The 27,975-nt window shown below is 41.4% G+C and overlaps 1 protein-coding gene across 1 annotated transcript in view; it reads right to left on the bottom strand.

Annotated features, from left to right (window-relative positions):
• The window catches only part of CUNH4orf19 (chromosome unknown C4orf19 homolog), a 43,513-nt gene extending 16,715 nt beyond the window's left edge, over positions 1 to 26,798 (bottom strand). Inside the window, exons 1-2 of the mRNA XM_046446637.2 lie at positions 25,572 to 26,798; positions 3,153 to 3,202 (exon numbers count right to left, since the gene is read on the bottom strand). The gene's annotated coding sequence lies outside the window, so the exon portion shown is untranslated. The remainder of the gene's footprint in view (positions 1 to 3,152; positions 3,203 to 25,571) is intronic.
• Between the last annotated feature and the right edge of the window lie 1,177 nt (positions 26,799 to 27,975).

Raw genomic sequence — 27,975 nt, 5'->3', positions numbered from 1 at the left:
GGAAAAATCAAGTCCTGAAAATGATGAGGACTTTTTTAAAGGAAGGGATTGTGGAAAAATGCTTATATAATGCAGTCTTGGAAGGCTACAAACAAGAATAGTGTTAAAAGCAGGCACAGGGGCTGGGGTTGTGGCTCAGTGGTAGAGCACTTGCCTAGCACGTGGGAGGCACTAGGTTTGATCCTCAGCACCAGATAAAAATAAATAAATAAAATAAAGGTATTATGTCCATCCACAACTAAAAATATTAAAAAAACAAAAGGCAGGCACAGCGCAGTCCAAGCCACATGTTTGGACTAAGCCAACTCAGGTAATTTCTAGAATCCTACAGTACCTTCATTGGACAGATGTATACCCTTGTCCCCAAATTCACATGTTGAAGCCCTAACTCCAGTGTCACTGTATTTGCAGATAAGGATTTGTGGAGGTAGTTAAGGTCAAAATGGGATCACCAGAGTGACATCCTAATCCGATAGGGTTGGTAGGCTTATAAGAAAAGGAAAAGAGAGTGAGAGTGAGAGAGATCTGTTTCCATGAGTAACATTGAGGAAGGCCATATGAGGATGCTGTGATAAGATGGCCATCTGCACGCTGAGAGGAGAACCATCACCAGGAACTGAACTGGCCAGCACCTTGACCTTGGACTTCCCAGCTGACAGAGCTATGCGAGAACAAGTTTCTGTTGTTAAGCCACCCAGTCTCTGTCAGTCTACTCAGGCTGATGGTACCAAATGCCAGAGTGCCCAGACCAAAAAGAATCTTAGAATTTTATAAAGGTGCCTCTGAACTCAAGGCTGAAAGCATGAAATGGCAAGAGGACAAGAAAAAAAAATTGTTTTGTACTTATAGATGACCCTTTGTGTGCAGACCTGCAGCTTTAACATGTCTTTAAGGTAGAATAAAAGTACTTTAATTTCTGGAAAGACTGAGTATGTTCAGAGGCTTCAAATGTTCCCAGAATCTTGGTGGGGGTAGGACACTGCTAATTACTAGACAGAGAGGGTACAGAGAGGGAGAGGACTGCTGATGTTCCTTAAAGGTCTCACCACCTATTCATGCAACAAATATTTCCTGAACACCTATCACGTGCCAAATCACTCCCCCTGCCTAAAACTTTTCAGAGGTGTCCAATGCCCTGGGGGATATTTAATAACATATAATAATGAAGATGATGATAAAAACATCAAACTTACAGAGAGCTTCTTATATATAAGGTATTCATTTCTTGTGGAATCCATATTTTTAAATTTACCTACTTAATAAAATATATTTGTAACCCTAAATCAATACGGTGCTTGTAAGTCATTCATGGAGGTTTTCAGACTGTCAAAAAATGGCAGTCATCTGATATACATGTTTTTAGCTGAGCTCAAATAAGGTCTCCTGTCCCCTTGTTTCAACTTTTATGCTGTAAATTTTTTTTTTTTTTGGTGGTCTCTATGTCTAAGGGTCCGTGCCTTACAGAGGAAGGACAAGTGCTAGAGAAGCTTTGTTCAGGAATGAGTCATGGTGCTGTCCGCCCAGAATTCACCGCTCATGAATTAACAGCATATTTTTAAATAAGGTGTCTTGAAACAGAAACACATAACACGAGGTTCTGTGTGGATCATTAGATGAACATGTAGTGAGGAGAGGCTCACGGGAAGCTCAGCCCGTATTTCCTCTGTGAGCAATACTGTTCCTTATTCACTGACTCATCCTTTAAGGCAGCTTTACAGAACATGAGTGTAGTGGATTATGAGCACTGATGGTGGTAACCCAAAACTACTGAGAACCTTGTGAGTCTTTTCCATAGCATACGCAACCCTCTACCACAACATCTCTGTGGAGATCCTCATGTATGGAGACTCAGAGATAGAGATAGAGATAGATAGAGATAGAGATAGACAGAGAACAAACAGTGACCTGGCATTCTGGAGCCTGAGAAGTTTGGAGTACTAAGACCATTAGCCCTGACCTAGGCATTTAGTGTGTGTAGTTAATGACAATGTCCAGGATGCAGCCACAGCAGGAGACTGAAATGTAGCCCAGGGAGGATGGCTGGAGTGCAGAAAGTCAAGGAGGCTTGGAACTTACGGTACTGAATGATACGGAGCATCTAGAAAGTTCCCAAATGATGATAGACTAGGAAGACGACAGGAACCTCGAAGGAAGCTAAGGCTCTGCACAAGGAGGCAGCTTGAGGACATGGAATTGGCAAAGGGAACAAGGACAATGTGCACAGTATGTTTGAGAGACACAGGGTAAAGGAGGAAATAGGTTGGATCCACAGGAGTAAAATATACAGAACATAGTCCTGCAAGGTGGGCTAAAGAAGGAAATGGTGAGGGAGCTGGGGAGGAGACCCGCAGAGAAGATGGGGAGGGAGGTCTGTGAGCCTGTGTCCTGGTACCTGAACTTGACAATACACTAGAACCCACCGGAGGGCTGAGTATCAAGTTTCTGATCCAGTGGCCCTGGAGTCAGGACAGAGAAACTGCATTTCTTTTTTTTTTTTTTTTTTTTGTTTCTCACTATTTTTATACTTTTTTAAAAATTTTTATTGTTGGTTGTTCAAAACATTACATAGTTCTTGACATATCATATTTCACACTTTGATTCAAGTGGGTTATGAACTCCTATTTTTACCCCGTATACAGATTGCAGAATCACATTGGTTACACATCCACTGATTTACATATTGCCATACTAGTGTCTGTTGTATTCTGCTGCCTTTCCTATCCTCTACTATCCCCCCTCCCCTCCCCTCCCCTCCCCTAAGAAGTACCCAATTGAGGCTGTTACTGCTGGTCCTTGGGACACGCTGAGAGCCACTGTCCCGGGGCAAGGTCTTTATTGGAGAAATTCCACAATGCCTGAGGGGATCCACTGACTGGCCATCTTTTGTGTGAAGGCTTCCTTGGGTCATGGCTCATCACACATTTTAGAATCCTCTCCCCTAGCAACAAGAGTAAGGGGGAAAACAGGATTTTTCTCAAACTTGAAGGGGCCAGAAAGAAGCAGACTTTGCTCTGTCTACTGGATTTAATGTTTTAGGGAATAAAAACTGTAGTGAAAAAACCTGTATCACCAAGTGACAGAAAATTTAATAAAAAGTGGAAAGAATACACTTTCCCCCCAAGTGCATAGGAAAAAAAAGTAGAATAGCTTACCTGTTGGGGAGACTGTCCATTAGGTCCCTCTAGCAATTCAACTTCTCTCCCTGCAACAACAAAAATGTTGAAATTGAGGTTTGCACACTGCCTCCTTGTCACAGCCAGTTTGCATCAGGAAGGTGACAGGTAACAGAAACAGATCTGCCGAGGGGTGCTGCCCTGAGGGGGATGGATTCCTGGCCAGGCAGGCAAGGGGTTTGAAACTCCTCAGGCTTGAGTTAAACAACCCCCCTCCTGGTACTTCATAATCAATTAATTAACAACAAAAATTTCACTGAAATTTTATCACGTTGATAAAATAATATTGTAATGAGATAAAGTCATGACATGTAAACTGTTTACCATGTGCTGGGAACTGTTCAATAACCAAAAGCTATCTACCATGGTCTGTGTCTCCCCTGAAAGTTATCACATTGAGGCCTAATCCCCAAGGTGATAGTCAGAAGGTGGGGCCTTGGAGAGGCGATTGGGTCACAAGAGCAGAGTCCTTGTGAATGGGACTAATTAATGCCTTTACAAAAGAGACCCCTGGGAGATTTTGTGTCCCTTCATCCAAATGAGGTTATGGTGAAAAGATGGCCATCTGGTATGGGGGCACTTCTCGGACACCAAATCTCTTCACACCTTGATCCTGTAATTGTGGGAAATATATTTCTGTTGTTTATAAGTCACCGAGTCTAAGGCATTTTATTAAGCTGCCCGGACAGACCAAGATACTTTAGTGGTTATTAGGGTTGATAAATACCACATGATAGCACACCTCTTCCCTGATGGGTATAGTTTCAACTAGAAAAAAAAAAAAAGGGAAGAAATTTGCTCCTCAGAGATATATCAAGTGAAGTTTCAATGAGTAAATGCAATGTACAATATTTCAAAAAATATATATAATTTAAAAATTATCTTTGCTTATAAGGAAAACATTATATACAACTTAAGAAGGAACATAAAATGTTAAGATTTTTACCAACTTTTTTATGGTTATTAGAATAATTTGCTATCTATAGACACCAATTTTTCAAGAAATGCTCTTATTTCAATCCCATATATGAAATAACCATATAATGAACTTTGCCTCAAATCAACCACAAAATATTGGAGTAGTTGCATACATCCAGTGATTCAATTTATATATATTTTTTAAAAAGCTCTATTTAGTTTAGTTAAAAATATCTTTATTTATTTATTTTTTAATGTGGTGCTGAGGATTGAACCCAGTGCGTCACACAGGCAAGGCAAGCACTCTACCACTGAGCCACAATCCCAACCCTCAATTTATAATTTTGTTAGCCATTTTTCATCTAGTATTATTTTCATTGTTCAATAATTCCTTAGAATCTAAAATGTAGCTCAGATGGTCCATGATTCTATTATTCTTAATTTTTACCATAGTGCTCATAATTGGACTCCTATGACTTGATAGGGAAGACATGAGAAAGGTCAAGTTCAAGCTCTCGGGGAGCTAACTAGCTGGAGAGGTCAAGAGGAAAAGAAGAGCTTTTAAATAACTAAAATATTGTGCAGGGAGCACATATACCATGAATGGGAACATCAACCACACCCTGAGGAGGTTCAGCCCTGGAGGGCTGTGTAAGTGAGTAGCCTCTAGATACTGATAGCACCTGGCCAGGTAGACAGAGGTGAGAGGAAGAGTGGCAGGTGGGGAACGGATGACGGCTAGTGGGGTGGGAGGTGAGAAGGCTTGGGGTATTGTTAGAGTCTGTAAACAAGTCAAAATAACACCTGGCATTTTGCCAGGGGAATGTTAGAGTTCGTAAACAAGTCTGGATGGTGCCTGGCAAAATGCCAGAGGGAGTGGTTTGAGAAGTAACAAAAGCAAGCCATTAAGTGTGGAGATTCCTTATTGGTTGACTGATGTATCTAGTTTATGCTAATTAGATAAGCTGTGTGGAATGTATAAATACTGCTCCTGTCCTGCAATAAACGGCTCCTACTCCTGCTGTATCAACGTACACAAGTTATTCGTCACCCCCCCGGCTAGTTTGCTGCAGCCGGACTGCGGCAGATGGTGGCCCGTACGGGGAGCCCTGGGACACTCGGGGGTAAGTGACAAAAAAAAGCTGCCCGTCCATAGATAGGACGGGAGCAAATCTGCTCGTCCCTAGGCAGATAGGGCGAGAGGAAAAATGACCATTTCAAGAAAATGGAGAAGATTGATACAGTATGTTTGTGTCTTGTTTTGTCTCAGTGTATTGTATTGTCTTTGTGATGAAAATATGGAAGGGGTGAGAAGTAAATTACTAAGGGAAGAAGGCACCCCAGTGGAACCAAGAATAGTTAGGGCATGTGTTGATGGAAGCCCAGGAACTCTAGTCAGAAAGAAAAAGAAAGTTCAGAAGAAGAAGGATTATCAGGAAAAAAGTTGCAGCAAAAGGCTATTACTGAATACTTTTCGTTTGCAGCAAAAGGCTATTACTGAATACTTTTTGTTACCGGAGGGTGCGTGAATCGGTGCAGCAGCTGCCATGTGCGAGCTGGTCATGGCGCAGCAAGGGCTTTCCAAGCGGCAGCAACCGGCTCTTCCCCGCCCCCTGCCCGGGGAGCGGGATGCCACTGCAAGAGCCCAAATCCAAGCCTGACCCGGAGGCACAGTATCGCAGGCTCTTGCTCCCTGTTCCCAGTAGCAGTTTGAGTCTGGGACACTCCCCAGGGCCATCTGGGGCTGCCCAGGCACTACAGCCAGCAGAAGACGCTACTGGTGTCCCTGATGTTTGGTCATTTTCAATGCCAATAACTAAACTACAATGGTTCTCCCACACCTGGAAGCTAATGAGTAATGAGCACTATTAATGCTTATTTCAAATGCAAAAAAACCTTGATATAATGTACTAAATTGTTCAGAAGGTTGTTTTCTTAGTAGAATGCTACAGGATTTTCTTTAGCCATCCGGAGTTCCTGCCTTCATCCCAGTGCCAATAAAGACCAAGGTGAAAGAATTTCCAATGTTGCTGAAAACCGGACGAGTCTTCGGCTGAGAAACGGACGAGACTTCGGATCAAGTTAGTTGCCTGCAGAACTTACTTGGACTGTGATTTAAGCTAGCTGCCTGCAGAACTTACCTGGACTGTGATTTACCTGGTCTGTGAGTTAATCTATTGAGACACTGCTTTACCTGGACTGAGACAACAAACTATAATCTACAACAAATTGTAACTCGGTATCTTTGCTAACAGTGTCATTGCTGGTATAATTTTTCCAAGGGCTTCTTGCATGGAGCCATCAATTGGCTTGGTATTGTGGCATTTTGTATCCTCCCTTTCTGTTTGTAGCAGGTTATTTATGGTGTTTCTGTAAAAACCACTATGGTCGTTATTTAAATTAAACAAAAGGGGGAAATGTTAGAGTCTGTAAACAAGTCAAAATAACACCTGGCATTTTGCCAGGGGAATGTTAGAGTTCGTAAACAAGTCTGGATGGTGCCTGGCAAAATGCCAGAGGGAGTGGTTTGAGAAGTAACAAAAGCAAGCCATTAAGTGTGGAGATTCCTTATTGGTTGACTGATGTATCTAGTTTATGCTAATTAGATAAGCTGTGTGGAATGTATAAATACTGCTCCTGTCCTGCAATAAACGGCTCCTACTCCTGCTGTATCAACGTACACAAGTTATTCGTCACCCCCCCGGCTAGTTTGCTGCAGCCGGACTGCGGCAGGGTATCACTTATTTAGCCAACAAACAACTCTGAATGCCGCTTTGTGACAAGCCCTGTGCTAGGGACCAGGATGCCGCAGTGAGGCACAGTCAGCAGGCTCTACAGATGACAGCCTCATGCGCAGGGGAGAGAATGCTCTGGATTCCTGCAGTTTAAAGATCAAGACAGTGAGGAGACTTGGGAGGGACGAGTATTTACTTGGAGAACTACATCTCACTTCAAAGAGTAAGATGAGAAAAGAGCACAGTCACATCTCCATGCTTTTTAGAGGGGTAAAAGGCTCTGAGCAAAAGAAATAGAAAGAGCACCGGAAAGGTTTACTGGTCCAAAGGGATCAAATGCGATGCAGAGGTCAGAGGCAACTCTTAAAACTGGATCCTTCTCTTCACATCAATTATGTTACATTCCTCCTAGAAAAAATCCAAAAGGCGCCCCTCTAGTCAGGCCCTCTGTCTCCTCCAATCAGCCCCTCATTTTCCCTGCGAGGGATGCACTGTTTCTGAAGGGAACCCCGCAGTCAGCAACAGCAAGCCTGTATTTTAACTGATGAGAAAATCAGGTCTGAATGGTAGCAACTTATCCAAGGTCACCCAGGTTGCTAGTGATGAGCAGCCAGGACCTGCTCACCAGGTTTCCTGGCCTCCCATCTCACAGCTCCTCTATGAACTGATACTCTCACATAAGCCTTGGCTTAGCTTTGAACAAGGTACTGAACCGTCTGTCAGAAGCTTCTCTTAGACGTCTGCACATTTTGTGAGAAGTTACTGGGCCGAGCAGGGTGCCAAGGGCTGCGAGTGGAAAGGGTGAACAGAACATTCCCTGGTCCCACTATGGAATGTGGTTGGTAGACAGAAATCACAACCAGTGATAAGTGCTTTGTAGGAAACCAAGTGCACGTGGCAATTTGGAGTTACAGGGAAGAATCCACTTTTTGAGGAAAGGGCCCTTGGATAGAGTAGTGTTGGAACAGATCCAAACACAACATGAAGCCGGTCAAGCCAAGACTAGCTCTCAACCAGCCACTGCATGGTTAGCAAATCTTTGCCTACTGAGTCTCTAAGATCCTCAGCTAAGTATTCAAGGTCATTCACAGCATGACATCAATGGCCTTCCTATGGTATCTCTGAAACTAGCCCATTTGAATTTTTTTATTGTTCTCTAAATATGCCAAAATGCTCCTGTTTCTGTCTTTGCACCCATTATTTTCGCCAGTTGTCATGCCACCATACCCATCAATACTTTGCAAAATTCTACTCATCCTTCAGAACTCATTTCACACAACATCCAACTGCTCTGTGTCAGAAAAAGACATGAACCCATAGGGAAAGCCACCAAGGAGATGAAAACAGAGAGCCCATGGATGTGTAGTGACTCACTGTATCAGTCAGCTTGATATTACTATAATGAAATACCTGAGGCAATAAAAGAATAAAAGTCTTATTTAGCTCACAATTCTAGAGAGTCCAGTCTAAGATCAGGTGGCCCCAATTGCTTTTTTACCTTTGAAAAAGGTAATGAATGCATTATGGCAGGAATGCATGGAACAGCAAAAAGGACCAGAAAGCAGAGAGAGATGAGAACCTGGGTCCCATAATTCCTCTTGAGGGCATGTCCTAAAGGCCTCAGGACCTCCTATTAGACCCCACCTCCTCCAAGTCCTCAGTACCTCTCAATATCACCACCCTGGGACCAAACCTTTAACACCTAAACCTTGGGGGGACTCTACCCATATTAAAATCATAGCACTGACCGAGTACATCAGCAGTCTGAGAAATGAAGAATGAGCCCAATTTGGATGGTAGAATCCCTAAGACCCAAGGCCAGCCTGGTGAAAGGCGAGGGCTTAAGGCTCATTTGCAAGTTTAAGAAGTTAGGTTCCTAAATCCCCTTCTGCACTCCTGGCCTCAGGGTGGTTACTCCCTCCATCTCAACCAAAGATTGTAGGTTTTGTGTCTGCAGCTGGTTAAACAGGGTTTCTGGACTGAACACAGGAGAGGGTGGGGTTCCCTATTGGAAGCAGGGGTGGGGTGATGGTGGCCACGGAGGACACTGAGCCAAGGCCTGCACATGGATTGGGGCATCCCCAGCCTGCTCCATCCCTGCCCCTCCAGAAATGCTGGGGGCCACCTTAGAGTGGTCCTCCAGGCATCAGAGGACAGTCTCTAGCCAGCCAACCACCCAACCAAGCACAGCAGAGGAAATAGACTAGAGAAGGAAACTACAAAAATAGCCACTAGTGTGCTCAGGTCACTCGCATCTGAAAAGAACGGAAGGCAATTAAAAAAAATTAAAAATAAAAAGATCAGAGAACAAAAAACTTAACACCAGAAAAACCAAGTAACCCAATCAATAAATGGGCTAAGCAACAGAACAGACACTTCACAGAAGTGAAGAATCGATCAACACACATTTGAAAAAAGGTTCATCATCTCTAGCAATTAAAGAAATTCAAATCAAAACTACTCCAAGATTTCATCTCACTCCAGTCAGAATGGCAATTATCAAGAATATAAGCAACCGTAAGTGTTGGTGAGGATTCAGGGAAAAAGGTACATTCATACATTGCTGGTGGGACTTCAAATTGGTGCAACCATTATGGAGATTGCTCAGAAAACTTGAAAAGAAACCATCATTTGATCCACTTATCCCATTCCTAGGTTCATACTCAAAGGACTTAAAAACAGTGTACTACAGTGATGTGGCCACACCAATGTTTATAGAAGCTCAATTCACAATAGCTAAACCAAGGAACCAACCTAGGTGTCCTTCAACAGATGAATGGAAAAAAAAAATTTGGTACATATACACAATGGAATATTATTCAGCCTTAAAGAAGAATGAAATTATGGCATTTGCAGGTAAATAGCTGAACTTGGAGAATATAATGCTAAGTGAGAAACCCCAAAACCCAAGGGCTAATCTATAATGAGGGGTGGGTGGATGGGGAAGAATGAAGGAACGGACAGTGGAATGGGACAGACATTATTACCCTATATACATGTATGATTACACTACCATGTGACTACACCATGTTCAGCCAGAGGAAGGAGAAGTTATGCTCCATTTGTGTACAATGTGTCCAAATGCATTCTAGTGTCATGTAACTAGTTAGAACAAATTAAAAAATAAAATAAATCAGAGAACATCCAGGCGTGGTGGTGCACACCTATAATCACAGCAGCTCAGGACACTAAGGCAGGAGGATTACGAGTTCAATGCCAGCCTCAGCAAAAGGAAGGCGCTAAGCAACTCAGTGAGACCCTATCTCTAAGTAAAATACAAAACAGGGCTGGGGATGTGGCTCAGTGGTCGAGTGCCCTGAATTCAATCCGGGGTACCTCACCTCATCAAAATCAGAGAAATTGGTCAATAATTTTTAAATTGGTCAATAATTTTTAAAAGTGGAAAAAGAAAAAAGATTTTAAAAGTTACAGTAAAAATGAGTATCTCCATAGAGAATCTGGAAGGTTGAGGAAATGTCCCCTGAGGTAGTAAAAGAGAGAAAGACCAAAGGGGGACAAAATGATTATTAATTGAAGGACATGAGTTCGTGGAGTGAGTGGACTCACCAACCTGACACAATGGCAGAAATACAGTCAGCACCCAAACACCCTGTGGTGGGACTTTAGATTTGGGAGCAAAGTGAAGTTCCTGCAGCTTCCAGAAACAAGACAAGCCAAACAAGTGATATGGGAGCAGTTGGGAGCAGAATGGTTTTAGGCTTCTTAAACACACACACACACACACACACACACACACACACCCTCATGCACTTCTAAACCTGACCAGATACCCATTGAGTGAGAAGGCAGGATAAAGATGTTTTCAGATATGAAAGTTCTCAATAAGTTGACCATCCACATCCCCTTTGCCAGAAGGGTTCTAGGAGGCGTAGGAAACAAACGAGGGGCTAAATAAGGAGGAGATGGCCAGGGATACAGGACGCAGCACTGACGCAGAAGGCAGGCAAAGTCTTCCCTGGGTGATGGGGACTGGAGACCCCAGAATGCCAACAGTGTGTACAGGCCCGTGTCACCTAACATCGGGAAATACGTTCTGAGCAACATGTGGTGGGGCGAAGTCATCACTGTGAACACCACAGAGTGCATGGACCCAGCCCCGCCCAGTGCTCAGTGTGGCTTCTTGACGCTGTTCAGAGGCAGTGAATGCAGATGTGTGAGGCTGATGCCAGCCTAGCATGGCATCTGGGTTTTTTTTTTGTTGTTGTTATAGTAAAAGAAGGACATTTAAAAATAATAATAAAAGGGTAGTGTACATAAACTAGTAATACAGACGTCTACTTTATTACCAAGTATCATGTGCTGTACAGAATTATATGTGCAATACTTTTATAGGACTGGCAGAGCAGTAGGTATGTTGATCCCAGAATCACCACAAATGTATAACTAATGGGTTGTATTACAGTTACAATTATATTACAGTGGTCACAGTTTCCCTGGACAATAGGCATTTATCATCTCTGTTGCCATTTTGCAGGACCATCCTGGCTCATATGGTCCCTGGGTACAGGGTTGACTGACACATTGTTACATGCAATAGAAGGACAGCTCACTTATATTGGAGAAGGTGATAAGGCCCAGGATGGCCTTTAAAACATACTTTAAAGTATCCTTCAATGGAACATTACTCAGCCATAAAGAAGAATGAAATTATGGCATTTGCTAGTAAATGGATGGAACTAGAGACTATCATGCTAAGTGAAATAAGCAAATCCCAGGAAACCAAAGACTGAATGTTCTCTGTGATATGCAGATGCTAACACTCAATAAGGGGGGAGGAGGGAAGAATAGAAGTACTTTGGGCTAGACAAAGGGCAATGAAGGAAAGGGAGAGGGGATGGGAATAGGAAAGACAGCAGAATGAATCAGACATAACTTTCCTGTGTTCATAGATGAATACATGACCAGTGTAACTCCACATCATGGACAACCACAAGAATGGGAAGTTATATTCCATGTATATATAATATGTCAAAATACACTCAACTGTCATATATATCTGAAAAGGACAAATAAAAAATAATAACTAAAGCATCCAAAAGAGGAAGATTTAATAATAGGGAAAGCATGTGGGATTGAATCAGAGGGAAGTGTACAGTGAACTCAGCAAATGAAAAAATGAACCATTTGCACCAGGATCGGTGGTGCACACCTGTAATCCCATCGGCTCGGGAGGCTGAGACAGGAGCATTGTGAGTTCAAAGCCAGCCTCAGCAAAAAGTGAGGCACTAAACAACTCAGTGAGACCCTGTCTCACAATAAAATACAAAACATAGGGCTGGGGATGTGGCTCAGCGGTTGAGTACCCCTGAGTTCAATCCCTGGAATCCCCCATCCCCCAAGAAAAGAAAGAAAAATAAACCATTTGTTACTTTCAGAAAAAAAGTTGTCGGGCTGGGGATGTGGCTCAAGCGGTAGCGCGCTCGCCTGGCATGCGTGCGGCCCGGGTTCGATCCTCAGCACCACATACAAAGATGTTGTGTCCGCCGAAAACTAAAAAATAAATATTAAAAAATTCTCAAAAAAAAAAGTTGTCTAGGAAAGGAAATGCAATTATAATTCATTGCCTCCTTTAGCTGTGACAAGTATTTACATAGTTACAATAAATATTCATCTAACCAAAATTAAGGGAGTGGAGATCAGCAGATCCTTGTATGAGGTGGCGGGAGGTGGCGGAAGTGGCGGCTGAATCATCTTCACACACAGTGGAATACGAGGCCTAAGACAAAAGTGAGCCAGATGAGTGCAAGCGATGACACAACGCTTCCAAAAAAGCCAACTCACATCCATTTATCTGTCCCACATTGATTATTAAACGTGTGGTGTTCTGGGCCAGGCCACGTGCCAATAGGTGATCATACTGGGGTGAGCGAAGACATAAAGTCCGCAACTGAGTGAGGCAGGCAGAACATAAATAAGTATGACCCAGAGATGTAATGGAAATTACATAGGCAAAGTACTGCCACCTTTCAGAATGTTCTGGAGCTCTGCAGTGCACTGTGATAACTGCTAGCCACAAGTGGTATTTAAATTTAAATTATTCAAAAATAAATACAGTTAAAAATTCAGTTCCCAGGTTAAAATAAATAGCCAGCCATCTTTCCAGGGCTTAAAAGCCACATGCAGCTAGTGGCTATGGTGTTGGACTGAGTAGACACAGAACATTTTTCTCATCACAGAAAGTTCTAGTGGAGGATGCTGGTCCACAAGTTCTGCAACAGTGATATTTGACAACAAATTCAAGTACAACATGAAAACCTTGGAGGCATCACATTCCAGGGTCTATTAGTAAACAGTCCTGCAGAGCTTGATATTTAACCAGCTAAGTTACCTGCACATGGACTGGAATTTTTACTTCGTAAACAATTTAGTTTTCAGGTGGAGCCAATCCTGGCGCTAAGAAAGGGTATTTTCTTTTTCTTTTATTACTTTTGATGCTGTTTGGCGAGCCACAGATGTCAGGGGCAAATGCTGCCATGACAGGAAGTCTGTGAATCTTTGAAAAGGTATTTTGTGTAGTGGGAAGACAGGAGAGCTCTGCAGCCAGAGACTTCTGAATTTGAATCTTAAGCTTCGCTATTTGTGAGGCATGTGGCATCAGTCAAATCTCCCCAACTCTGTGCCTTTGTTCCCTTGGGCAAGGTGGAATGCAAGGCTTGTGGGTGAATCAGGATAAGCAGGTGGTAGGAGCACAGAGGTGGCCGCTGCCTCTCTCCTTGTCCATTTCCAGCAGGTCCAGAGGGGCCCGGCCACAGGGAAGAGGCAGGATCTCCTCACCTCCCATTTCTTCCCATCAGAACCGTATTTTCTGGCTTTTGATAAAAGATCTGTCACTGCCCAAGAACTTAAGTTCAAATAATAGGAAGGGGATTCCTGTTCAAAGAAGGGAGAAGGTAAAGGACACGGATATATACCAAAGGCACCTGCCTGATACAGGTACTTAATGTCACTCCATAAATCCTCCCCACAGGTCTGGGAGTTGTGGAAGGTCCTGAGGAAGCCGAGTGGAGGGGAAGGTTTGTGGGTGGTGGGGGAGGGAGCCCAGTGGGAGCTAAGTTCAGGAGGCTGGGCTGGGGGTGGGCAGGAGGGACCTTGAACTCCAGGATAAGGGCCTGACGGGTGAGATCTGCAGTCCACAGGAAATGACCAGCGGCCACACGCTGGTGCAGGAGGAGAGGTGAACTGAGTCAGTCTGTGGCAATCATAGAGAGTTCTTTACTCAGAGTTTTATAGCGCAGAGTGGACAGCCTCTTTCCACTGCCTTTTATAACTTCCAAGAAAGGAAAACCGATTTCTTTTAAACGCAGTTAAATTCTAAACATGATAAGCCTGACTTGGCACCAACACTGACTGCGGGAATTCTCTTTTCCTTGTAACTAGCTGCTGCATTCAGGGTTTGCTTTCTGTTGTCCTTTGATGGGTCCCCCGCCCCCACCCCCTGAGCGGGGCCAATATCTGAATAGAAAGAAAAGATCTCACGCAGCGCTCTTTTCTCAGAACACGCTTTGCAAGCTTTGCAACATCTTCCTTGGATACGGTTCAGCTGGGGGCCTTCCCTGTATTCCAGGAGGAATTTGTGGTCCTCACACAGGGGCCTTTGTTGTCGGAGGCTATGAGAAGAGAACCACTACTTCGCACAAGGAAATATCTTTTCCTTGTGTGAAGTCGTGATCAAAGGAGACCGCCATTGAAGCCAAGGGAACAAAACTGAGGTTTGTAGCTAGACTTGTTGCTGAAAAGAGAAGGGATTAGTTATTTGAGGAAAGCACAATCATCTGCATCATGGTGTCGAATTTGCTCATCTAGCGATGGAGTTTAAAATTCAATCTTTAGTATATGCCAAATTCTAAGTATTTTTTTGAAGGATAAAACTTGGTTTCCTTTTGCTTCTGTTCTGCTTATGAACATCTCTGACCTTCTTCCAAAGGCTTAAAGTAAGACCCTGTTTCACTTACATTTATGCATTATAGGTATTGTCTATGTATACATTTATATATGTAATATATAACTAATGAAATACATATAAAATAGATATGATCACACAGAGAAGTATAAATAAGCACACAAAGGCTGGGAAAAGGGTGGAAAAAGGTCATTCGTGATCACAGCAACTGAACCTTGTGTGATGTGTTCAATTTTTCCATGATATCTTTTAGTTCACGTCCACCTGCATACCCATCATACAAAATATAAAAACAACTTCATATCCTACTTTTTTTCCATTTAACATTAGATCGCTGACCTTTTCATGACAATACATAAGGTTCATAATGATTTTTTTTGGGGGGGGGAGGTGGGGAGTGTATCAGGGATTGTATTCAGGGGCACTGGGTCACTGAGCCACATCCCCAGCTCTATTTTATATTTTATTTAGAGACAGCATCTCACTGAGTTGCTTAGCACCTTGCTTTTGCTGATGCTGGCTTTGAACTTGTGATCCTCCTGCCTCAGCCTCTCAAGCCACTGGGAATACAGGGGTGCACTGCTGTGCCCGGCATAATGATTGCTTTCAATGGCCACAAATTATTCCAAGAGTGACCCTCTGCCAGTTAATTAACCGTTTTTCTCTAGAGCTTAATAGTTGTAGAACTTTCCATTTTTGGTAAAGTCACTCTCCTGCAGCTTCCAGGTTCAGGGTCTACAGTGCTGATGATAAACTCTACATATTTTAATGTGTGAGAGGACTTTGATTTCCTTCTCTTTTCCAATTTCTAATTTTCTTCTGACATGAAGCAAAAATGACCCATATGACCAGGCAGTTAGTGACCAACCAGGAAATGTCAAATCCACAGGCATGCTTGCTATTCAAATTCTCAACTCTGGGTCAAGAAAACCTGTAATAACCTGAAGCAGGCAGACACCTCCTGTTTCAAACAGTTAAAGATTCCACACAATAGACCCCTGGGAATCCGAGCCAGTTCTCAACTCCTATTAAGTCTTCAAGCACAAGCCTTCTGAGAGGGAGGCGGCAAAGCATGTCTCTCTTACAATCAGGGTCTCAGGGAACAAAGGTGGCAGTCATCCTGTACATCTGTTGGCACTACAATGTTCTTTGGATATTTTCTTTTCTATTTATAAAGTCCTGATTCTGTCCCAGTTTGCTCACATATGGCAGAAGAGATTTGTCTCAAATGTCCAAACTGGCTTGCACACAATCATTTTTTCCGGGGCAGGGAGGGTGAATGGGGAGAGTGTGTAGTGAAGCAAAACCCAGGGGCTAAATAACTGCAGTTGGGGTGTTGTCAATTCATTCATGCAGGGCGCCAGGGAGGTCACAGTCACAAAATTTTTCACTGGGTTCATGCAGGTGGTTTGGTTATACTTAACAGATTTTCTTCATCAAAATTTGGGGTTTGGATATGATGTGTGGTTGTGAGGGATGGTGATGTTGATAAAGGTGGTGGTGGTGGTGGAAGTGGTGGTGAGGGATAATGGATGGTGGGGATGGTTGTGAAAGTAGTAATGGTGGTGGTTGTGGTAGAGGTGGTGGTGGTGGTAGTGTGGGTGATGATGGTGGTGGTATTGCTGATAGTGGTTGTAGTAGTGGTAATGATGTTGGTGGCGATGGCAATGGCGATGGTGATGGTGATGGTAGTGATAATGGTTGTGAAGGAGATGATAGTGGTAGTGGTAGTGATAGTAGCGATAGGGGTTTTGGTGGAGGTGGTGATGTGGTGGTGATGGTTGTGAAGGTGGTGATGGTGGTGCGGGTTGGTGATGGTATCTACCACTTGAGCATCTACTGTGTGTTTGATATTTCACAGTCACTGATTTTCTTTCCAGCAACTCCATGAAACAAGCATTAAAAACTCAATTTTATGAATAAATAAATTAGTTTACCAAGCTTAATTAACACAAATAAGTAGCACAACTAGTAAATTGGTGAACCCAGAGTTCAGAGTTTAGCTTTCTCATTACACCATGGAGTGGTCAATGACAGAATGTGTGTCACCAAGCCTATCACTGCAGAGGCAGTCAGGGAACATAGGACATAGGAGGTTAGTTGGTAACCCAGGCCTCCCTCCCATGATGGGCTTCAAACGAAAAGTCTTAACTACTATCTCCAAATGTAAGCCCAGAGCTACTGACAGGATTGAAAGAAGACAATGTTCATCACAGCCTTAAACTTTAGCCCCATTTTTCCATAACAAGTTGTGCATAGTCCCCTATGAATTAATACTTTTTCTTCAGAATAGAAAAATTCTATCACCTTTGTGCATGTGTGCAATATATGTAGATGTAAGCATTTAAAATATTCTTTAATTTTTATAATCCTGTTTTGTCATTACTTTGCTACTTTAATAAACTTAGAGTCTCAAAAACCACAAAATAGTCATCCAGGATTTCTCAACCTCTCAGAGACCTGATCTAATCCTATAGTTGTTCTAGAAAAAGTCAGGTTGTATGTGTAATGTCAACATAATGCAAAAGGAAATGTTAAGGATGGATTCTGTAAAATTATGAAAGGAAAATTCTGGGGACAGGGAGAGTCTACCATATCTTGTGCACAGATGGCCACTCTTAAGTATCCATATCTTAAGATCCTAAGAATGATATCTTATGGGTTATGTATTTTGTGTGGGCAAAGGACAAGTAATCAATTATCAGAAACTGTTATTATGGTGCTACTGGGCTTACTCCTTCCTTGTTAGTATGCAAAGCCCTGTTGCCATGAGCTCATCCTCTCTGCCTCAAAGTTGGCCATCCACATACCACAAGTGACTCAGATTATAGGAGGAAACATGTCAGTTAAGTTGTCCATGGGTCAGGCCACATTTCTTTTGTAAATAAAGTTTTATTGATACATAATCATGTGCATTCATTTACCCAATGTCTACTGTAGTTTTCCAGCTCTACAGTGGAGTTGAGTAGTTGCAAGGGACACTGTCTGATCCACAGTCTAAAATATTTATTAGTTGGCCCTCTATATAATAAGTTGGCCAACTGCAGCTCTACAGAATAAACAGAGGTCGTTCTGAGGAAGCAAGGTAGGCCAGCTCCCATGGTGAGTGTGGAATTGGGTCTTCTATTGCCTACTAAAGGCAACTGAGTGAGCCTGGAAGTGATTCTCCATCCCCAGTTCTGCCTGAGATGACTGGAGCCCTGGGTGATAACTTGATGGCAACCTCATGAGAGACCTGGAACCAAAGTCACTTATGTTGTGTTCAGATTCCTGACCAAGAGAAACTATAACAAATGTTTGTTATTTTAAGCTACAGAATTTAGGTTTTTTTTTTTTTTATAGCAATAGAAAACTAATAAAATTGCATCTCTTCAACTGGGCTCACCCTTTCAGAGTGAGTGACACTGTACCTCCCAGGTCAAAGTCCAAACATGATCAGCTCTGCAAAGCCTTTGGTGCATGCCCCAGCTTCAAATGGAACAATCTAAGGGCCAGCACAACTGCTTAATCTGTCTATCTCATGGCCATGTGGCCAGTTACGCAGGTGTCTGTCTCTCTGGCTGGTGACATGTCTTACTCAAGTTTGTAAACACAGTCTGATTTAGTGCCTATTGTTCAAAGTGGAATAATAATATAATAATAATAATAATAATAATAATAACTATTTATTAATTGCTTACCATGTCTTAGCACGTTATGTGCACTATCTCACTGAACCCTCACAAAAGCCTTGAGAAAACAGTGCTATTTTTAAGCCCATTTGACAGGGGAGGAAGCAAAGGTTTAGAAGTTAAGGAACTTGCCTTATATCCTCATGTGAGGAAATGTGGACATGCTGCTGTGTTGAGCCACGAACTCAGCAATACCACTCCTGCTGAGGACATCACTGCCATCTCAACCATAAAGTGGCGATGTGACGGTACTTTTCCTATCTCTTAGAGTTATTGTGAGGAAAAGCACAGTAAGCCAACACATGATTTTTAGTTCTCAGTAAATGATAAGTCAAAGGGAAGAGACTTCCTTATCTGACTCTTGGGTGTGGCAAACATGAAAAATGAACAGGAAAACAGGCAGGAGGGGACTGAGGTGGACCTTTTTTAAAAAATATTTTATTTTTAATTTTTTTTCTGTTTAATTATAATGACTACATGTATACATGTTTAGTTATACAGTAGAATGTATTTTGACATATTATACATACATGGAGTATAACTTCCCATTCTTGTGGTTGAACATGATGTGGAGTTACACTGGTCATGTATACATCTATGAACACGAGAAAGTAATGTCTGCTTCATTCTACTGTCTTTCCAATTCCCATCCCACATCTTTCCCCCCATTTCTCCTGTCCAGTCTGGTGAACACTCCCCTTCATTGTGAGTCAGCATCTGCATATTAGAGAGAATATTTGGCCTTTGGCTTTTTTTGAGATTGGCTTAGTTCACTTAGCATAATAGCCTCCAGTTCCATTCATTAATCAGCAAATGCCATAATTTTGGCTGAGTGACATTCCATTTTCTTTATCTATTCATCTGTTGAAGGGCACCTAGGTTGGTCCCACAGCTTAGCTATTGTGAATTGAGCTGCTATGAACATTGATGTGGCTGCGTCACTACAGTATGCTGATTTTAAGTCCTTTGTGTATAAGCTGAGGAGTAGGATAACAGGGTCAAATCGTGGTTCCATTCCAAGTTTTCTGAGGAGTCTCCATACTGCTTTCCAGAGGGGTTGTACCCATTTGCAGTCTCAAGAGGTGGGACCTTGGCACCTGCCTTGTATAGATCCTATTCTTTCTCCCTGCTCCTTCTCCTCTGCAAAATCCTAACAATAATGGTGGATTGAGGTGTTGGAACAGGAGGAGAAACTCCCAATTCTTTAAAAATATACCTCCTACTTTCAACTGGGAGCTTTTACTGGGACTGTGCCTGCTCCTCTCTGGAGAGCCCTCTTTGTGGTTCCTTCATTCAACCTTGGTCCCTACCTGAGAGCACCCTGGATGCTCCAGGCTGGATTATTGTTTTGGTTCTGACTCCCACAGCACCTCACAGAGGGAGCTGGGATTTTCACGATGGAATCCTCAGGATGTGAAGAGTGCCTGGTATACAAGAGGTATTGTCTTCATTCCAGTTGAAAACAAAGGAAAGAATTTTCACTCATTTCTAAACAGTTCTAGGTTAGCATATAAATTCCATAAGGAAGCTGCCCAGCATTAAACCCAGTACCAAGAACACTGTAAATGTTCAGTAAGTCTTTGGTCCTAAAAATTGGGCCCTGTACTGTTAGATTTAGGATAGTGTGTTCAGGTGAAGGAAGTAGAGTCCAAAGAACAACGTCAAGGGTAAAACGCCTGACCACTCAAGGCACCTGCTGCAGCCATGCCAGTTTAGATTCCCATGACTTTTCTGAACAAGGTTCTGGTGAGTTAAGTCCCAGGGCTCCACAATGCCATAGCATTGGTGCCACAAGTTCACCTTCTAGGACAAGTATTATCTATTCTGACCAGACTGCAGCAAAGATCCTGCAGATCCTGCATTTAAACTGTATTAGTCTCACAGCAGAGATTTTCTTAAGTAAAAAGAAAAAAAATGGTGCTTTCTGTACTGATTGCCTATTTCATCTTGTTTCCTTAAATGCCAGGGAAAACAAGCACAAAAGCCCCTGTCAGCAAATCCAAAGAGATCAAAAACTTCCTCCAGGTTTCCTTTCAGCATTGCTTATGATGAATTATATAAAAGGGACAACCTAAGAAAACCAAGAACCTGACATATACTCAGTGTCAAAACTAGAAAAACAATTCTGCCCAGGAGAATGAGCACTCTAAGTATTTCCTACCCTCACTTGGCAATCGTCTACTGTGCTAAGGGAACTGAGAACTTGGGAGACATGATGGATCTACATTAGGTGACTCTTCAAATCTGCATCAACTATAACCAATTTTTTTTTTTAGTTTCATTGAATTTTTTGCTAAAGGCAACTGAGTGAGCCTGGAAGTGATTTTTTAATTTTTTAATTTTTTTTAGTTTTATTGAATTTATTTTTTTTTAAATACACAACAGCAGAATGCATTACAATTCTTATTACACATACAGAGTAAAATTTTTCCTATCTTTGTATATAGAGTATGTTCACGCCAATTCATACCTTTATACATGTAGTTCTTTTTTGCATGACAATTCTTATTACACATATACCACAAATTTTCATATCTCTGTTTATATATAAAGTATGTTGACACCCAATTCGAGTCTTCATACATGTACTTTGGATAATGATTTCCATCACATTCCACCATCCTTGCTAATCCCCTGCCTCCTCCCTTCCTCTCCCACCCCTCTTCCCTATCTAGAATTCATCTATTCCCCTCATGCTCACCTTCCCTACCCCACTATGAGTCAGCCTCCTTATATCAGAGAAAACATTCGGCATTTGTTTTTTTTGGGATTGGCTAAGTTCACTTAGCATTATCTTCTCCAACATCATCCATTTACCTGTTTTTTTCCCCCTGTACTGGGGATTGAACTCAGGGGCACTCAACCACTGAGCCACATCCCTAGCCCTAATTTTTTTTTTTTTAAGGATAGGGTCTCACTGAGTTGCTTAGCACCTTGCTGTTGCTGAGGCTGGCTTTGAACTTGGATCCTCCTGTCTCAGCCTCTCAAGCTGCTGAGATTACAGGCCTGAACCACTGCACCAGGGAGTATTTTTAACTCTTCCTCTTAAGCACTCAATTCCCACAAAAGGGAAGCCATTTTCCAGAAATACTGAAAGGATTCTCAGTTGTTCATTCATTCATTCATTCATTTTATTTTTTTTAATGAACAGATATTAGATTTCCACAAGGAAAAGCTGAGAAGGAGGGAATTTCTCAAAATTTTTCAGGTCAAAGAAAGTTCACTTCTTGTAAGCCAAAATCAACAAAATAGCCCCACCCTCTTCAGTGCAGAATGTAATGCGGAAACATAGTTTGTGGAAACAATCCAAAATCAATTAAAGTAGACTTAAGGAACAGAGCATAAAAGAAGTACATGCCAATCCACAGCTCACAGGAGTATTTCTAGAGAGTATTTCAGGCTAGAAGTAAAACAAAACTAGAAACTGATAAGCTTTAGCCTACTTTTCATTTACTCAACTGAGTAAATATGAGATGGGCTTAAATTCCTTATTTTAAATTCCTTAATGTTTTCTTAGCGTAAAGTGCATCACCTTGCGTTCTTGGTATGGGTGGGAGTTTTACTGGTTAAACCAGAGATAGTTGCAAAAGGATCCTATAATCTTCATTAGAAAAATCAGCACTCTGCCATATGTACCATAACAAAATGCATGCCTTATCTGCAACCTGCTCCGGGGTAATTTGAAGATTTCTCAACAGAATTTATTCTTGCCAGTGGACAGGAGTGGAAAATTCAATACTAGTAGTCAGTATACTTTTTAGCTTCCCTATTTAAACAATGGGGCAAAAAGTTTGTTTGTATTTCAACTGTATTCAAAATGGTGCCATTGTTTCTGGGGAGGCATGGTTTTTACTCTATGATTTAGGCAGGTGCCAAGTTTGCAAACCAGTTATACCTTCCAGGCAGTGCTTATGAGGGCAAATGTTTAACAACTGATTCTCCGGAAAAAAAAATGCTTATTATAAATAAAAGATGTTTAGTGCACAGTATAAACATTATAATAACAATACTTTAAAAAATAAAACATCCCATATATACCACTGACTTTCTCTTCTTTCTTTCTTTCATTTTTTTGCAGTACTGGGAAATGAACTCAGGGGCACTCTTCCACTGAGCTTCACTTGTAGCCTTTTTTATTTTATTTTTTTAATTTTGAGACAGGATCTCAGTGAGATGCCAAGCCTGGCCTTGAATTTGCAAGCCTCCTGATCCAGCCAAGTTGCTGGGATTACAGGCATGCACCACCAAGGCTGACTAGATCACTTATTCACACAAGAATGATTTCAGTGAGTTTTGCTAGACTCTTCTATCCATCATTAACTATGGTTACAAATGATAAAGACGTGCAGATCTGTGTGGGTTGACATTTACATTTAAGTTCGCAAGGTTAGCGGAAGGTGAAACAATGAACATAAGTGGGAATTTCATTTCAGCTGTTTGTTAATGATGTGTGCATATTTTTTGAATTGGATACTAAAAATTGTGATTGAATACTAGAAGAAAAATTTCCTCAAGGAACTTTTCATGTAATGGCCATTGACAAACATTTTCTTCATGGTGTTCTTAATTGTAGACAAGCAACAAAATAATAAATTAAGTCCTGACTGATTCATAGCATTTGTCAAGTTTGGGTGGTGTAAATGTTCCTGCCAGGGCTGGTGTCAAGCTAGCATGTTGAGACGCTGAATGCAGATTTGGAAAGGTGCAGAGTGGTACCCATCATTTAGTATTTCTCACACACAGATACAACAGATGTAATAACCTCAAGAGCACAGGAAATGATAAAATATTTAGGAAGAGATGAGTTTTTTGTATTTATTTACAGTTTTAAATATAGTTTACTTAATTCTATTTTAATACAATTTTGTTTAAAATATTATCAAAATGTCACAAAATTTCTGAAATTCCAAGTTCTCCCAGCCAGTCGTGGCTGTCTCCAGAACAAGCTTTCCAGGTTCTGAGCTTGAAGGGCAAATGCATTTTCCAGGCAATTTCCCCTCAGCCACAGGCCACTAACCTCCCATTAACAGTGACCCTAAGGCCCAGCTTCCCCTGCTGTGAGTTAATCAGTCTCCAGGGGGTACGATGTATGGCAGAAGTTCCCAGTAGAACATTAACATTTAGTGAAAAGCAAGTGGGATAAAATGATCCTAGCATAGTCATGTGACTGTGAGACAGCCTCAGTTTCCTCACTAGTGGAATGGCAGTTCCTCGGGCTGGTGCTAGCATTGTGCCTCACATACAGCAGAAGCTCAGCAGCTAGAGGGCTAGCATGAAGACCACAGCGGAATCACTACACAAGATTCTGCTTCTGGACACAGAGCGGTCGGTCAGGGGGGCTATGGCCTTTCTCCCAGTTCTGATTTGAGACGTGACTCACTGATGAGTCTAAGAGCCAGGTCGCAATGAGGACATGGAAGAGCGAGCCTTGCCTGGCTCCCAGGGATCACTACTCTCATCTCTTCCCAGGAACCACCACCACCAAAAAAAAAAAAAAAAAAAGTGCTGATAAAATTTGTAGTAGGAGAGTTTCAGCCTAGACCCCAAACAGTGTTTCACATAGGAACCACGGGACATGTAGTAGATCCTGGAATTTAGGAAGACTCACTTGCCCTCTATGTGATCAGCGCAGATAACAGGACCCTGATTAGATGAAGGTTAAGAACTCTTTTAAAAAAAGAGTTTTTGAATCTTTCAAAAAATATGCTGTCGACATTTATCATTTATTTTGACATTCCAAACCTTTTTAGATCCTTTATCTCCACTTTTTCTTTTCAAGCAGACATTTAAATAACAAAACAAAACAATACAAAAACAAGAAGGCTTATTGTGTTTTTTAATATGAGGACTGGGGAAATGCCTATTGTAACGGTTTTGGATTCAGTGAACTTGGCCATGGACTGTGTCTAGCACATGCCTGGGGTGGACACCTAACGGTAGCTGTTTTAGGCTGTGCACTGCGTTCTTTCTTCTTTCAAATCAATTGAAGTTTAACCCAGTGGGGCAGGGGTCTATAGACAAAGCACTGATGAAGGGGCCCACTTCCTGCTGCTTCTAATAGGCAGATAGCAAGCTGAATCGATATCTCCCTGCCCAATACAGTACATTCTTTCAAGAATAAAAACAAGCAAACAAAAAGGTCCACTATGATAGCTACTAACCAGACCAAGGATCGAGGACATTAAGAGATTCTAAGCCACTACCTTTTATTTCACGTACATTTTCAAACTCTAGTTTTTATTCTGGATTTCAGGGACACCAAGGATTAATTGATAAGCCAAACAGAAAAGATAATGGAGCCACTGGGAGTCAGCCTGGCCTTAAAATTTAATCTTCCACATCACATCAACAGTACACAGTCATTACGGTTGGGAAAAAATACAAAGATAGAAACGCATGTGAGTCTAAAAGCTAGAAGCATTTTTTAAAAAATAATTAATGGCTATAATTTAAAGTATTTAGATCCAAAATAAACATATTTATGTAACACATTATTGGGGACAATTCAATATGTAATTCTGAGGAAATCACAGAATTTGGCCTAGAAACATTAAAGGCATAAGGATGCAAGTAATTTATTGAATTTAGCAAGATTCAAATTCAGAGATTGCTTTATTATCACGTTTTATAAAAATTGAAATAGATTTCTATGTAGAAGACATTCTACATTGAAAAAAATAAAACCCAGAAAATATTATAAACCCAATATTGTCAAGTCATCAAAGTTAAGATCTCTAACCATGAGCCGTGAGCCAAGTGACCCAAGATGAATTTTTTTGAAGTAATAATAAGAAAGTACGTGTGTGTCTGTGTATGTGCCAAGTGTTACCTGCAACCAACCAACTCATCTCTCTCCTGGTAGTTTATGTAAGGTACACAGGGACTAGGATGGTTCCTAAGGACATTACTTACACAGTATGCCTAAGATTGAACACACACTGCCCTACCATTGAGTGTGAATTTGGAAGGAATACTAAGGAAATTTATGGGGTCAGTCTTCCTACTTTAACCCTCAAACCTTTGCATCCCCAACTGCAGTGGGAAGGAGTGTCCAGGAGAACTGCAGTGAATCAACATGGACTTCTTCCTCTCTCTGGGCAACTGCAGAAAGAACTGGGTTTATTGTTTGCTTTTGTTTTAAGGATTTTCTTACCTCTCTGGAGCTGTTCTGCTAGTTCTTTTCCTTTCTTTGCCCCAAGGAGGTGCCCCAAAGGTTTGCATCCCCAGGCCACAGTCTTAACAGTTTCTTAGAACTTCACACAGTTGTCCAATGGTTAAAAACATAGCAGGAAACCCAGCTGAGGGCCCTCTTGAGCGGGGCAGGTGAAGGGTGGCTGAGTGGCTGTGTGCCTGGCTGCTGTTGCATAACAAAACCAAACACTCTGCTCTCCTGGCTGTGGCTGCAAGGTGCGTGATTACACACTAAATAATAAGAGCTGTGTGCCTTTCCTTGCTGAGGACCTGAGTGGCAACATGCAATCCCTTTAGTCCAAGCTCTTCAAAATCAAATATTACAGTGCTTTTCGACCATTCGTTTTCAGCCAGTACCCAGAACGAAAACAAATCCAGTGCTAACTTTCATCTTCTGGACTTGGTGCTTTAAGCAATTAAACTTAGTACAAACAGACAAATTCAATTTAAAAAGTTTGAATGAAGCCAAATGTCACTATTTATGTTAGCATATTTTGATTTGTAATTCGTGAAGCTTAAAAGAGATTGGAACCAAGGCTATAAACTGACATGAGGGAAAAAAATACTTACACAAATGTATATACACCATTTATATCACTCATTGCAATCCTAAATTGTCCTGAATCATTACAAGAGTGTCAGATAATTGTTTCACGTCATTAGGTTTTTAGTTTATAGAGGTACTTTAGAATCTCAAAGTAAATAAGATTCCTAAAGGATCAAACATTTTGTAAGATGTTGCCACAAATTTTAATGATTAAGAAGGTTTTTCTAGCCAGGCACAGTGGCACATGCCTGTAATCCTAACAGCTTGGGAGGCTGAGGCAGGAGGATCACGAGTTCAAAGCCAGCTTCAGCAAAAGGGAGGTGCTAAGCAACTCAGTGAGACCCTGTCTCTAAATAAAATACAAATAAATAAATAAATAAATAAATAAAGGCTGAATATGTGGCTCAGTGATGGAGTTCCCTGAGTTCAATCCCTAGTACCAGGAAAAAAAAAAAGAAGGCTTTTCTGGAGCTATATGTACCTATATGTATCTAGTTCTGTGTTTGCCACTGCAAAAGAATAAAAAAGTATATATGATTTGCTTTATTCAAGAAATTTATAATCTGAATAGAAAGGCAAATCCAGCACGTGGAACAACTTGCTAACTATGCACAAAACAACACGGTACTGGATTCTAGTGAGACAGTAAATCAGTCTTCAACTTAGCTCCCCCTGCATCCACAGTCTGGGCTAAGACCTGTAATTTAGCATTAAAGAGTATGCTACATATGTATAGATTTTAGTTTGTTGCACCCTAGGGGTAGTAAGAAATGAACATTTCAGGAGTAATCAACTAATATCTAATCGGGACAGTTGCACATAGAAGTGATTATTAAGTGATACTCCAGTGATCCATTGATTAAGACAGGAACTAATGATTGGGTTTCTATTAATGGCCTACTAAGTAGGAACATAGACTTAAAAAACAGAAAACACTGGTGGGATTCAGATATGTAGGTGGACTTCCCTGGCCTGTAAGAGAGAAGAATCTAATGAACTGAAGTCTAGACACTTGCGTGTGAGGTGAAGCTAGGTACTGGACCTGTGACCTTCATTGGATTGGTTGTTTTGGGTACCTGATGCAGACTTTTGAGGGTGTTAGGACACTATGTCTGGAATATTGTTAAGCTGACCCAAGTACAGGAAGCCTCCATATCTGCAGGCTCAAATAACTTTGAATCAAAAAAATTCTAAATGCTCAGGAGTAGTATGGTCAAATTATATATTGTGTGTGTACCCATACATAATGACAAATCTCATCACTATGTACAACTATAATGCACCAATAAAAAAGTGAGAAAATAAAAAAATGTTCTTCCTCTGCCAAAAAAGTTGTGTATTTTTTTGTTGCCTGCGCTCATCATGGCAACAACAACAACAAACTTTTTATTGTGATTATTCCTTAAATGATAGACTAAAACAACTAATTATATAGTATTTGCATTGTACTGAGTACTAAAAGTAACCTAGAGATGATTTATTATATAGGAGGATGTACATAGGTTATATGCAAATACAATGCCATTTTAGACAAGGTACATGAACATCTGACTTTGGTATCCAGAGGGCTCGTGGAATCAATTCCCCATAGATAGCAAGGGATGACCAAGTCTTTTCTGTAGGGTGCTGTTAGAATATAAAACAATAAAGACTTCAGACTTGAAGTTTACAGAATAGGTTGACATACTGTTTTGGGTTTACTTGCTAATCAAGGCAGTTTAAAATAGCTATGTGGAGAATTTGGTTCTACACTTGCTTTCATTATATCCCGACTGGGACTGTGTTGAAGAGTGGCTAGTTCTTACCCACCCCAGGCTTG

Source organism: Marmota monax, unplaced genomic scaffold (genome assembly GCF_021218885.2).
Source record: "Marmota monax isolate L192 unplaced genomic scaffold, Marmota_monax_Labrador192_F-V1.1 WCK01_AAM20220418_F8-fsc00025, whole genome shotgun sequence".
Lineage (NCBI taxonomy): Eukaryota > Metazoa > Chordata > Mammalia > Rodentia > Sciuridae > Marmota > Marmota monax.
This window is presented reverse-complemented; position numbering and strand designations above follow the sequence as displayed.